At 45.4% G+C, this 12,008-nt stretch overlaps 1 protein-coding gene across 8 annotated transcripts in view; it reads right to left on the reverse strand.

The window, feature by feature from the left end:
• XKR9 (XK related 9) overlaps positions 1 to 12,008 on the reverse strand; it is a 226,234-nt gene that overhangs the window by 28,496 nt on the left and 185,730 nt on the right. For all 8 annotated transcript variants that reach the window (XR_004954584.1, XR_004954587.1, XR_004954582.1 and 5 more), the window contains 3 exons: positions 7,335 to 7,575; positions 6,469 to 6,556; positions 5,693 to 5,749 (listed from right to left, as the gene is read on the reverse strand). The gene's annotated coding sequence lies outside the window, so the exon portion shown is untranslated. The remainder of the gene's footprint in view (positions 1 to 5,692; positions 5,750 to 6,468; positions 6,557 to 7,334; positions 7,576 to 12,008) is intronic.

The raw sequence follows: 12,008 nt of genomic DNA on the forward strand, positions 1-12,008 counted from the left end.
ATCTAGCCAAGGGCAGGAATGAGAATAGTAATCGTAGGAGTACTGTGCAGGTCATCCGCTGGTGAGACCAGGTAGAGGTGAGAAGCCACGCTGGGGCCAAGCACGACTTAGCACCACCCAGAAATTTCTACTAATGTCTGTGAGCACTGCTCAAAAATTCACACAATGTTCTAGGGAAATCAGCTACTTAAGAATCTACGTATTTCTAATATTTCTGCCCTTCTTATAATCACAACCAGGAAAAAAATTAAAATTACATTTTAAGAAATCTGTGGATAGACAAAACTGAAGAGTTGACCGTTAGAGCTCCCAAGCCCATAAAACGACGTCCCTCAATAGGGACAGACAAGAGAAGAGACAAATGGACAGAATTCTTGTTGGGATTTTAGGAATATTTTAAAGCTCTAAGAATCTTTGTAAAGATTTTGTATGAAATATGAGAAATTAAAAGGGAAAAGAGAAGTGACTGTAAAGGGGTTAAATATACTTTTTTAATTTTCCGAGAACCCATTTTGAGAACAAAATGTCTCTCTAGAAACAAGAAAGACGGAGGCAGCTCCTGCTCCAGGGGCCTCATCGGGTCCGGGGCCTCCAAACGCTCGTGACAAATTACTGCAGCCATGTAACGAAGGGCTGATCTCCCTCTTTGGTGGCGACCGTGCTGGTGAGACGCAGTGGCTCTTTCTTTGCCAGGCACGGATTGTGCCTGGCATTTTACATAAACCGAAATAAACTATTTTAGCCCCTACAATGGGGTAACGCAGCGCTCCCCATCTGGGGAGCCGTGGGGGAAGGTGCAGCTTTTTAAAGCGGTGAGTCAGCCTCCAGAACGCGGGCTCCACCTCCCGCCCCCCTAAAAGCCCTTACCACAACCGTGTCTCCAAAGCGTGGAATTTCTGTTCCAAAGTGTGGAAGAAGAGAAGAATAAAGGGAGGGAAGCAAACAGTAAAAGACAGCTAGCTTTTAGTCTCTGAACGGAGGGCAGTGACTGACAGATGTGTGTAGGTTAGTTCGAGGGTGGCTTCAGAAGCAAACTTGCCCCATGCCCTGGTGACAGACCAGGTCTGAGCTCCAGACCTGATTAAGGGTGGAGGTGCCGGGGGCGTCCTTGTGGCCCAGGGACCCAGTCACGAATTCCCTCAGAAAATGTCTTGCGAGAAGCTAAAAACCCAAACCAAACACCAGCCACTCTGAAAGAAACATGCTCCAGAATTTCCAGAAAAGTCTCTGGTTGCGGGTCGACGTATATGGAGTTTGTATTCTAAAAACACACTTTTGATTAAAAATAGCTAAGATTTCTAAAGATGAGCCCATGCAGTTTTTTATAAGATGGAGAGAAATAATATCTTATTAAGTATCATATTATAATCTTATATCTTATTTATAAGAGAAACAGTAATTGTCCATGCCAAAAAATCAAAAAGTCCTTATATTTTTTTACTGCTACTGCTACTGTTATATGACGAGGGGCCAGCAGGAGGGTTTTGAGGGGGCTAAGCCTGTTTCCACCAGGAAGGAGCCAGTCCGTCCTGCGTTAGAAGACACAGAAACTCAGGACACCGTGTGAGAAAGGGCCCTGCCCCGACCAACGCTTGCCTCTGGAGCCAAGAGGAGACAAGGGCCACTGAGATGAGATGCCGAGGTAGAGACGGACCTCACAGCACCCCCAGAGAGCATCCGAGGTGGGCAAACAGACCCTGGCAGGGACCCGGGCCTCCGAGGCCAGCGATTCCACTGTGAGGATTTGGATCGCAAAGCCTTGATGGCAGTGGGCGTGGCCGCCCACGCCCTTGTTAATGGGCCACGGCAGGCTGTGCGAGGGGAGCGAGTGTTAAAATTATTTCCTGGTTTCTGCACCAGAGGAATTTTTTTCACATGACATTTTTGTACTTACGGTCAAATTTTCCATCAGGTTCCATCCTAGTAACCACAAATGAGACTTACATATTTGGGTTTGGAGTTGCTCGTGTGGGCAAAACCCAGCACTTGTACAAGCAAAAGCTTACGTAAGGAATGAGTTCTCGTCCCCCTTAACTGTGGAAAAGCCCAGCCCGGCCATCGATGTCCACACAGCGGTCCACATGGCAGGCCCTGAAGGGGTGAGTCGTGTCGCCTCGGGCCGCGGGCCAGGAGCAGGTGCCATTTCTCTCAAAAGCCTACGGGTACGTTTGGTAGCCGGGCCTGGGCCTCTTTTGAATTATTTCGGGCCGCAGAGGTATTTCTCAAAGTTCATGTTTATGAGAGGCAGCTCCAAACTGGGCTACGGCCTCGGGGGACTGCGCTGCCCCCACCACACAGAGGCTGCTAATAATTGCAAAACTGATGACGTGCTATCAGCAGGAAAAGAACGCTCCAGCTGCCAAAAAAATATCTTTCTCTCAAGAGGAAATAATCCTGTGCGAAGAAACCTTCTAGCTGTTTGTTGGCCTGATATCATCCTTCTACATCCCTATGAGAATTCACCTGTTTGTCGATTAAAATCTAGAGTGCTTTTAACATCTGCTGCAGACACTCTGTGAAATGCTTGTGATTCGTGAACCTCAGTTTTTAAAACCAGTTTCAAGGAGATACTCCCTACAATTTTTCTTGCTCCGTGAGACCGCAGGAGTTTCTCCACGAAGTCCTGGGTTTGCTTCCAGAGCTTGTCTCATGACTCCTGGTGTCCCCGGGATGCGGTCTCATTCTCATGTGATCTCAGTGAACTGTCAGACCGGCCAGCTCGGTCCAACTCCCAAGCCAGGAAGCAGCTCTTAGCAACTTTCACTCCCGGTCTGCATCCTGTCAAACGTATATATTTAAAGGTAAAGAGAAATAGTTCTCTGGCTAAAGAATTTAGATTTTGTCAAGGGACTCTTTTTTTTTTTTTCCTGCATGTGAACATTTTTCTAGAAGTAAAAGAACCCAAGCTTACCACAAGTGGATCTTTAGAAAGATGGATTCCCTGTAATTACATACAACATAAAACGCATTAGGAAAACTGTGTGTGAAAGGAAGCAGAGGAGGCTCGGCCATGTGACTCGCCGAACTGCACGGGGAAGATCACAGAGTTCCACAGCGGGAACGAGCACTTCGTAGAGAACAAAAGAAAAGAACGGAATTCTGTTGTCACATTAACGGAGTGAACCTTAGATCTGTGAGAGAAATGAGGGCTTTCGAAAAGCAATAGCAAAACTATTGTTCTGGTTATGCTCGTTTGCACCAGCGTGGCTCGCAGTCCTTTCTGAAAGAAGACTCTCCTCACAGGCTTTTCGTCGACGTCATCCTCATTAGAAATGGCTCGTTCTGCCCTGAAACATCGGGATTCCCAGGCGAGACAATGCCACCTTCTAATAAGCATTTATCCACACGCGTGCACATACACGTGCACACGCATGGGTGCACGTGCATATACCCACGCACACCCGTGCGGCGTGTAAACGTGTCATACACGTATCCGCATACACGTACACATACGTATATGTCATTTTCCACTCTGAGGAGAGATCTCCCTGCTGTCACAGGATGATCCTTTGACATTAAAAACTGCCGGGCCGATACTCGTGCGGTGACAGGCCCTTTCTGTCATATCCGTGGACCCGCTTTTATTTTGGGTGAAAGGAGAGCCATCCGTTATTGTTAGGATGTGGCCCTCCCCAGAAACCCCCGTCGATCCTGAGGTGCTGTGAGGTATTTTTCACAGACACTCTTCTCGCCCCTTATCACAGAGTCTATATTTGTGTCCTCTTGTCAACCAGCGGTTGTCACAGGTGCTGGGGGAGGGAGGACGGCTGGCACCTAGTGAGTGGAGGCCACGGATGCTGCGAAGCATCCCACAATGCACAGAACGGCCCCCACAAAAGGGAATGATCAGGCCCCAAATCTCAGTGCTGACGCTGAAAACTTCTGTTTACACTAAATTACCGCTCACTCACCATTACCACTATCCTTCCATCTTTCACAACTGAGCTCACTCATTATCTGGAAGAATCCCCTCAACTATCAACTAAAATATATTGGCATGCTGATAACTATTCACCCTTCCAATGCCAGAATCGTGCATAGCTTAGGTATTTAATTCTGGAAATATGCCTGTCTTCTGTCAGATATCAAATTATTTAAATCTAGTTAATGTATCTACCAGGAAGTGGTATGTAATAAAAGTACAAGATAAAAAGGAGGAAGCGTATTAGGCTCCTAGGGCTGCCAAGACAAGTCACTACTAACTAGTGGCTTAAAACAACAAAAATTTATTCTCTTACAGTTCTCTGGGCCAGAAGTCCAAAATCAAGGTGTCGGCGGGGCTGTACTCCTTCTGTGGTCGCCAGGAAAGAATTCTTCCCCGCCTCTCCCAGCGGCTGAGGACACCGGGCATCCTTTGGCCTGTGGCTGCATAACTGCAACCTTTGCCTCTGCCATCACATGGCCTTCTGCCCTTCTGTGTGGTCTCCTCTTCCGTCTCGTATAAGACACTTGTCATTGGAATCAGAGCCCACCTGAACAATCCAAGATGGTCTCATCTCAAAATCCTTAACCAATTATAACTACAATAACAATTTTCCTAAAGAAAGTCACATTCATAGGTTCCAGGTAGGCATATCTTTTGAGGGGCACCTTTAACCCCACTACTGTGTGTGTATGTGTGTGTGTGTGTGTGTGTGTGTGTGAGAGAGAGAGAGAGAGAGAGAGAGAGAAAGACTGATTGATTGAAATTGAGGCCAGGCTCACGCGTAAAGTAAGATTTAGCATACATTTTCTTGGATTAATGGTCTCACTACAGCTTTTGCCTACTGAATTCAAAAATCATTTATCTACAAACTGTTTAAAATAAAGAGCAGGTACCAGAAAACCTGCTGGCTAGACAGACAGTCAAGAGAGAAATTAGCAGGTCTACTTCCATATAAACAATGCGTGTTATTCAAGACAGGAAAGATTCAAAAGGTCATCTCCACAATCCTAGCTAGCTCTCAAGTGTTTCAGTGTTTCATCAGAGGAGATGAAAAGATCATGGAGCTCAAACGAACCTCTGAGAGGAAGAAGAAAGGCCTTGAAAAACATTTCATCAAATTCCCTTAATTTTAGAAATTAGAAACTAAGACCCCGAAGGCCTTCCTCTTGCCTCGCCTGCCCACGGCCACACAGACCGGGTGGAGCTTAGGAGCGCGACACAATCGTTCTCGACCAGTGTTCTTCGTCTACGTGAGAGAGAGACTCTCATATAGACACAGTGGGGGTTAGGGCTTCACCATATGAATTTGGAGGGTACATAGTTCAGCCCATAACATACTCCCTATCGCCTTATGTCAATAAACACTACTATACTTTTTTAATGTTTTACATATATATGATTTCATCCCTATAACTTTGTGATTTGCTCCATTAACAAATCGAGAAACTGAGGCTCTGAGAAAATTGGCTGGTGCTAAGTCACAGAGTGAGTAAGGTGCAAGTGGGAACTCCGCTCACGACTTTGATTTGGATCCTAGAGCTCTCTGCCAGTGGCCAGGATGAACTTTTGTATTGGTCACCTTTTACTAGCTTTCCTTACAAACTGTCCACAGACGCTGTGAAAACACATGGCTTCTAACAAGGTCCTTAGAGAGACCTTCTGTTCAAGTCCAAGGTCATAATTCTTATACTTGACCATCTAACACATTAGTGAGTTAAACCCCATAGAATGAAAACAGTTTAATCTGTCATCTGTTCTCATACTCACAGGAGTAGAGTCTGAGAGGAGATTCAGCTGTTCTCACACACAGTAAGCCATCGAGTCCTACAAAAAAAAATCATAAAGGAATAAATGATTATTCACGGTGCCAAAAGCACATGTATTTTGAACAAGAAAACATTATGTTAAAGAATGTGAGAGGAAAAATCAACACAGACACATTCAATCAGCTTTTCAACGAAACTTCTACGATGGAACACAAGAAATGTTTTATTCCATAATGTGGGACCAAGGTTTTACCAAATATAAAAAGCAGAAGTATTGTCTGTTCACAATGACATAAATTTCTAGTTGATTCTAGGCATAAATTCTAAAACTTAGCCAGTTAAATAGTTTTACTATCACATAAAGTTTAAAAAAATATATAAGTTATGTTTACTAGTGAGAATTATTAACTTTTATAGGTTGTAGTGACATTAGTGTTATTACAGAAGAAGAATTGTAGATACACATGGAAGTAAATATTTAGGGATCGAATGGTATAGGTCTAGGACTAACTTCCTAATACTTCAAAAAATGAAGCAAATATGTATTAAATTTCAGTCACAGGAATATGGTGGTTCATTGCATTATTCTCTGTACTTTTATCTCTAAAGATATGTGTCTAAAGAATGCCTAAAAACCCATAATAAAAATAATAGGGTATGTTAAAAGTTACCAAATCTCAGAAGCAAAATATTAATAGTGTATTATTCAACAGACTATGACTACGAGGTAATGCATGGACGGCCCACGTAAGGTGACACAAGAGAAGAGACACTCACACATCTGCTTAGAGGAACGGAAGCCGTTCTTCCCATTTCTGCTGCCGGCGCACACGGATCAGTAGATTTGGAGCGACTGTAACTCTCCCTATTTTTCGATTTGAAAAAAGAAAACAAGAATGCCATGTGAGGTAGGATGGGCCGGCTTGATTTTTTTTTTTTTTTTTTGACATACAAAAAACTGTACGTAATTGATGCATACAACTTCACGATTTTGGAGCTCCGTATCTACCCATGAAACTATGCCATAAACCCATCCACCACCTCCAAAACTTTCCTCCTGCCCTCTAATTTATGGTTATTTTGTGATGGGAATACAACCTGAGATCTGGTGATCTCAGATGATTAAGTACACAGTGAGTATCTATCGGTAACACCAGGCACTAGGCCGGGCTGGAAGCAGCCTGATCTCAATGGCTAGCACCATGCATCCCGTGATCCACAGGAAACGCAACGATGCACCTTCAGAACTTAGCCCACGTGCAGCTGATGCCGAAGGCAGAATTTGTGTGGAAAGTGCACGGGAGAGCACACGCACACGCACACGCGCTCTCTCTTTCTCTCTCTCTCTCTCTCTCTCTCTCTCTCTGTTTAAGCTTCAATTTGAAAGACTTTTTGAAAGGCTAGAAACCTTCTCCCTCATGGGTATTCAAAAAGCCGGTAGTTTTTTGTCACTGGCTCGGACTTTTTTTCCCAAAATGAAACACAGGAAGCCGATTCAGAGTCGCTAGTAAATTCAGTCATTTTAAGGGCCCCACGCTTCCCCTTTTCTCCCTCACACGCACAGTTCTTGCCCCTACCCAGGAGTACAGCAGCCAAATAGAGGACGGACGTGACCCTGGGTTTAAGTGGAGTCTCTAGCCTACCTGAGGGACTTTTATCCAAACAACGCTCCCCACTCCGCCTCTCCTGTGAGTGTGGCCAGTCTGTGTTAGAGGGGGAGGTAAGTATGCCAAGAAAACGAATCTGGTCCCTCGGTTCCCCTCACTCCAGTCGCTTTGGAGAGCTCCATCTTGCCTCTGGAAGCTATTAGTCGTTATCATCTCCCAGGTTGTAGATATCACGATAAATTCACGATTTTATTTGACAAATAACTCTGCAATTGACCTTACGAGATTAGAGAGAATTTGGAAACGTGTTGGGTTAGAAAAGATGCTAAACCGAGTTACAGGAAAGAAGACTAAACCTCACCTCATAGGCAGAAGACAGATGAGGTGTGCGCTAGGTGCAAAAGCACATCTGTGAGCTCGCTCACAAATCACCCCGTGAGTCTGGTGGAGTAAGTGCTACCCCTCAAGGACGGGGCAGCCTGAGACAAAGAAGCAGTGTGATCAGCTGACTGCCGCACAATTTTAGGAAAAGCTGAAAGCGTATATATAATATTTTTTCTATTAACAAAGAAATAATTGTTTCTTTCTTTAAAAATTAAAAAAAATCGCCTCTAATCCCATCGCCGGGAAACGGTGTGATATTAGCACCTTGATCCATAGACTTCCAGATGCTCAGAGAGGTTTTCCCTGACAAATCAAAGTAAAAAATGACCCAATCCATCACTATCGACCTCGGTGTGAAAAGTCTGGGTGGCAAAGGTCAGAAAACCCGAATCAGACTGGCTTAGGCGGGAAGAGATATCAATCCAGAGGCTCAAATGACGTGTCCCTCTGCTTCTGGGGTCTGCCGTCCTTCATGACGGCTTCATTTGCAAACGTCCTGTGATGAAACGATGGCCACCAGCAGCAAGAAATTATAGCCTCCCAGATTTAAATACCTGAAGAAATATACTTTCCTCCTATCAGCTGCTTTTGCAAAAGACCAGCAACTGGTTCCAGGTGGATTGTGTGGTCATCCCTGAACTAACCGCCTTGGCCAGAGGAACACAATGGACCTGGGAATGCTAAACGCCTGGGAATGCTGGGAATGGAGACGGGAAGAATGCCCTTCTGCTCTAAGAGAGAGTAATCATGCGGTGCTGCTATGCGCCAGGGACACCAACTATGAGCAGAAGAGCTTTTTCAATGTTTACTCACAGCCCTGTAAATATACCAGGCCTTTCTCAGAACTGTCACCCCATCATCTTCCCGACGAGTGGTCAAGCTTTATCGCTGAGGGGTATCTTGTCTGGTTCCTTCCTCCCTCAGGCCAGTGGTTCTCCTGGGTGACTTCTTGGTCCTTGGGGATTGGACGCCTGGCATCTGTATTCCAGCTGGCTCTCAGGCCAGAATCTCCCACTCTGCTTGCCCATTCTCTCTCTCTCCTGTCCAGAATTAAACTCTTCTTCTTTAGTACTGTCCAGTGTGACGTCAATTCAGAGGGCCTCTTGAACGACATCATTTGGTGGGCTTTCAGATCGGTTTCACACATGTAGTGGGGGACAAGAAACTAAAAGAAGGCAAATTTGATTCTACCCGGAATGTACGTAATGACATAAGAGCGCGGAGATGGTCCTGGGAATCGGTCGGCGAGAAAGGAACTTCCTTCCACCATCTTGCTGCCCCCCGTGGGTGCCAATGCTGCCCTCAGCAGGTTTACTTCTGGGGGAAGGTGAGTGAACCAGTTTCTAAGGCAAAGTCTAAAGGCCTGCTTGGCACAATGGCCACTGTGACGGCAAAGTCATTCTGTCTCTGTGGAGATAAACATGGAGTCATCGAAAAAGGCAGGGATGTGTGAAGAACGCAGACTCTAGAGTCGGTTTGCTTGGGTTTGAATTCACAACTCTGCACTTACTAGCTACATAACCTTGACTACACCCTTGAATGGGATAACTTTAAATGAATGGGACCTTTGCTTCTCGGTGCTTAAGTTTCCTTGTACGTAAAAAGTAGATCCATGAAACTACCTCATGGGATGATGAGGATCAAACAGGAGAATATATATGAAGGACTCGTCACCATTCCTGGTGCATGAGCCCTCCACAAACGTCCATCGCAATGATAAGTGTCACCAGCACTACCACAACTGACATTACATGTGATTTAGGAACATAGACTTTGGTGGCAGATTACATAAGATTCAAACCCAACTCCATCTCTTACTGTGCAATCTTGGGCAAGTTACTTAAACTCCCCAAGACTTAATTTGCTTATTCATAAAGTAGGAATGATACCAGTACCTGCCTAACGGGGGCAGAAGTAAAGATTAAGTTAAATAAATATATGGATTGGCTCTCAGGTGTTGTCTATCATTTTATTTACAAGGCATGCTATTCGAAGGGTTCTGAAAAGCCCCCCTCTCCTCAGTACCTCCACAATGGAAAAAAGTGTTCCCCAATTGCCATTTCTGTCCCAAGCATCCAGATTTCTGGAGTGGGAAAAGTACACCTTCCGTTGAAAGGCAGCATGCACTGCTCACCGTGAGCGCTCTGAGGCGGCTGGGAGAAGGGGCACCCAGCCCGCAGCTCAGCGGTTGGTTTACCAAATGTTTTCCAAGGTGACAACTTTAGGGATGAGTGAAGGTAAGAGCACCGGGCAGAGCGGCTGCGGAGTGATGTCAACAACACCTGGGCGAGCCAGTAAGAGAAGGAAAAGAATGGCCCTGGGCGTGGAGCCGCACGCTCCCTAACACTCCGACCTGCATGATTTCGTCAAGCACCATGTCAGACGATCCCTTGAGTCTCTGGGCCCTGCAAAGGCCACAGGGCCTGGGTTATCCTCTAGGTGCTGGGCACAGCTTCCCTACAGCATGGCAGGCCAGCTTCCAGACTCTCAGATGCTTTCTTCAGGTTTTGGGAAAACTCAGGTTTTCTGAAGAAATGTTGTTGCAGCCACGTGTGACCAGTCGTGGAGAGGATGGTTTAAACACTCTCTCTGACCCCAGCTCTCCGGTCTTTCCATACCGTATCTGAACGATGACACAATTCCCCTCTTTAGATGTGGAGAAACTGGAGAAAGGAATAATTTCATAGGACCACAGAGCGCCAAGGAGGCAAGGACTGCCTCACAATGATTGGACGAGCCTAAAGAAATCTTTGACTCATTAGCCGAAAAAGTTCCCTGAGTTTTCATGTAGGGAGAGAACTCCCAAAGGGAATGTGGGGCACCCCCTTTCTGAAGCACGTTTTGAAATTCAAGCAGACTAAACAATGGAGACAGGGAAGGCTTCTCCCCTGGCCAGGAAGGCGTGTTTTCTCCGGCTCCACACGGTTTCCCGGCTCGCTTCTGTGACAACTGATCGGTTACCTGGGCCGCGGGGCTGGGTTGTTCACACCAACGTTCGGGTGGAATACGAGCAAGTTTCGTCAGTTCCTCATTACAGCCCTGCTTTCAAGTCCCTGGAATCATCTCAAGGGAGAAAATAACACTAAGAAACACAGAAATTGTCTTTCTTCTCTGCAGGCGTTTGTCACAGCGCCAGTTCCCAAGTGCACAAACTTCTGGCAGACGGAATCACTTTGATATACTTTTCCCAGGGTTTAAAAAGAAAAGATAAACAAAGAACTTGTGACTTCAGGGGGAGCAAAGGTAGCCAGGAGTTTATGAGGTAGCTCATCTTCCTTACGTTTCTGGCAAAGACGAAGGGAGTGTCCGTGAAAAGAAATCACTTTGTTCGTGGCCCCTGAGACGGCAAGCCTGGCACCCGAGGGCGCTTCCTGGGCTGGCTCAGAAGGGTTCAAGGCTGTTTAACACAGGCAAAGCCGAGGGCAGCTTCTGTCAGCAAAGGCTGACAGGCCAAGCTTTTTTTAGATGGTGTGGGTGGTGTGTGTTTGTTTGTTTGTTATGGCAAGGAAAAGGATTACTCATTTAAAACTGGTTCTCAAAGGTATATGGATTTTGTTTAACAATATTTCTCAATGAATTAAGTCAAACGGGAAAGGCAAAAAGACTTGCCTTTTTTAAGATTTTATGACAACAAACAGGATATGTCTAATTAAAACTTCTTAGAATCTGGGCCCTGACAACTTTGGCGGTTAGTTTATTTCTTCTAGGATAAGAGTTTGTATAAATACATTAAGATTCAAAACGTTGCAAATGGCATGGAGATGAGGACGAGTTTAAACGTGAGCCATGTCTTTAACGGATGCTTTCACCTTTCCATAGCTTTCAGACATGTTTCTTCAGCAGTCAGCTTTGTATCACCCCAATGAATAAGGCAGGCTTTAAACAAACACTGTGCCTATTTTTTGTTCATGTACTTCTCTGGATTTTTGCCAAGAATTTGAGATATAAGAAATAAAAACTCACCTTTGGTTTTTAATGGAATTGGATCAGGGTCAAGAAAATATGTATAGAACAAATCAAGTGTCTTCTCCGACGAGCTGGTGCGAATGACGTCATAATTGCAGCTGAGATTAGGAAACCACACAGGATCCCAGTTGTTAGACTTGCTAATTCCTTAGTCAATCTAATTACCGTCTCCCTACTCTCTGCCTATTTATGAAGGAGAATGTTGCCTCGCCTAATGGGAGTGTGGTGACATGTCTCCATACATGGAGGGTGAAGGCAAGAGGCTTGCTGTCTCTGATCTTCTAATCCCTCGTAGTAAGTGAGCAAGGTTAAACAGGGATGCTGACCTTCCCATACTGACCTTGCTTGGCATCTTGAAAA

This window comes from Rousettus aegyptiacus, unplaced genomic scaffold (assembly GCF_014176215.1).
Source record: "Rousettus aegyptiacus isolate mRouAeg1 unplaced genomic scaffold, mRouAeg1.p scaffold_m13_p_15, whole genome shotgun sequence".
NCBI classification, from domain to species: Eukaryota; Metazoa; Chordata; class Mammalia; order Chiroptera; family Pteropodidae; genus Rousettus; species Rousettus aegyptiacus.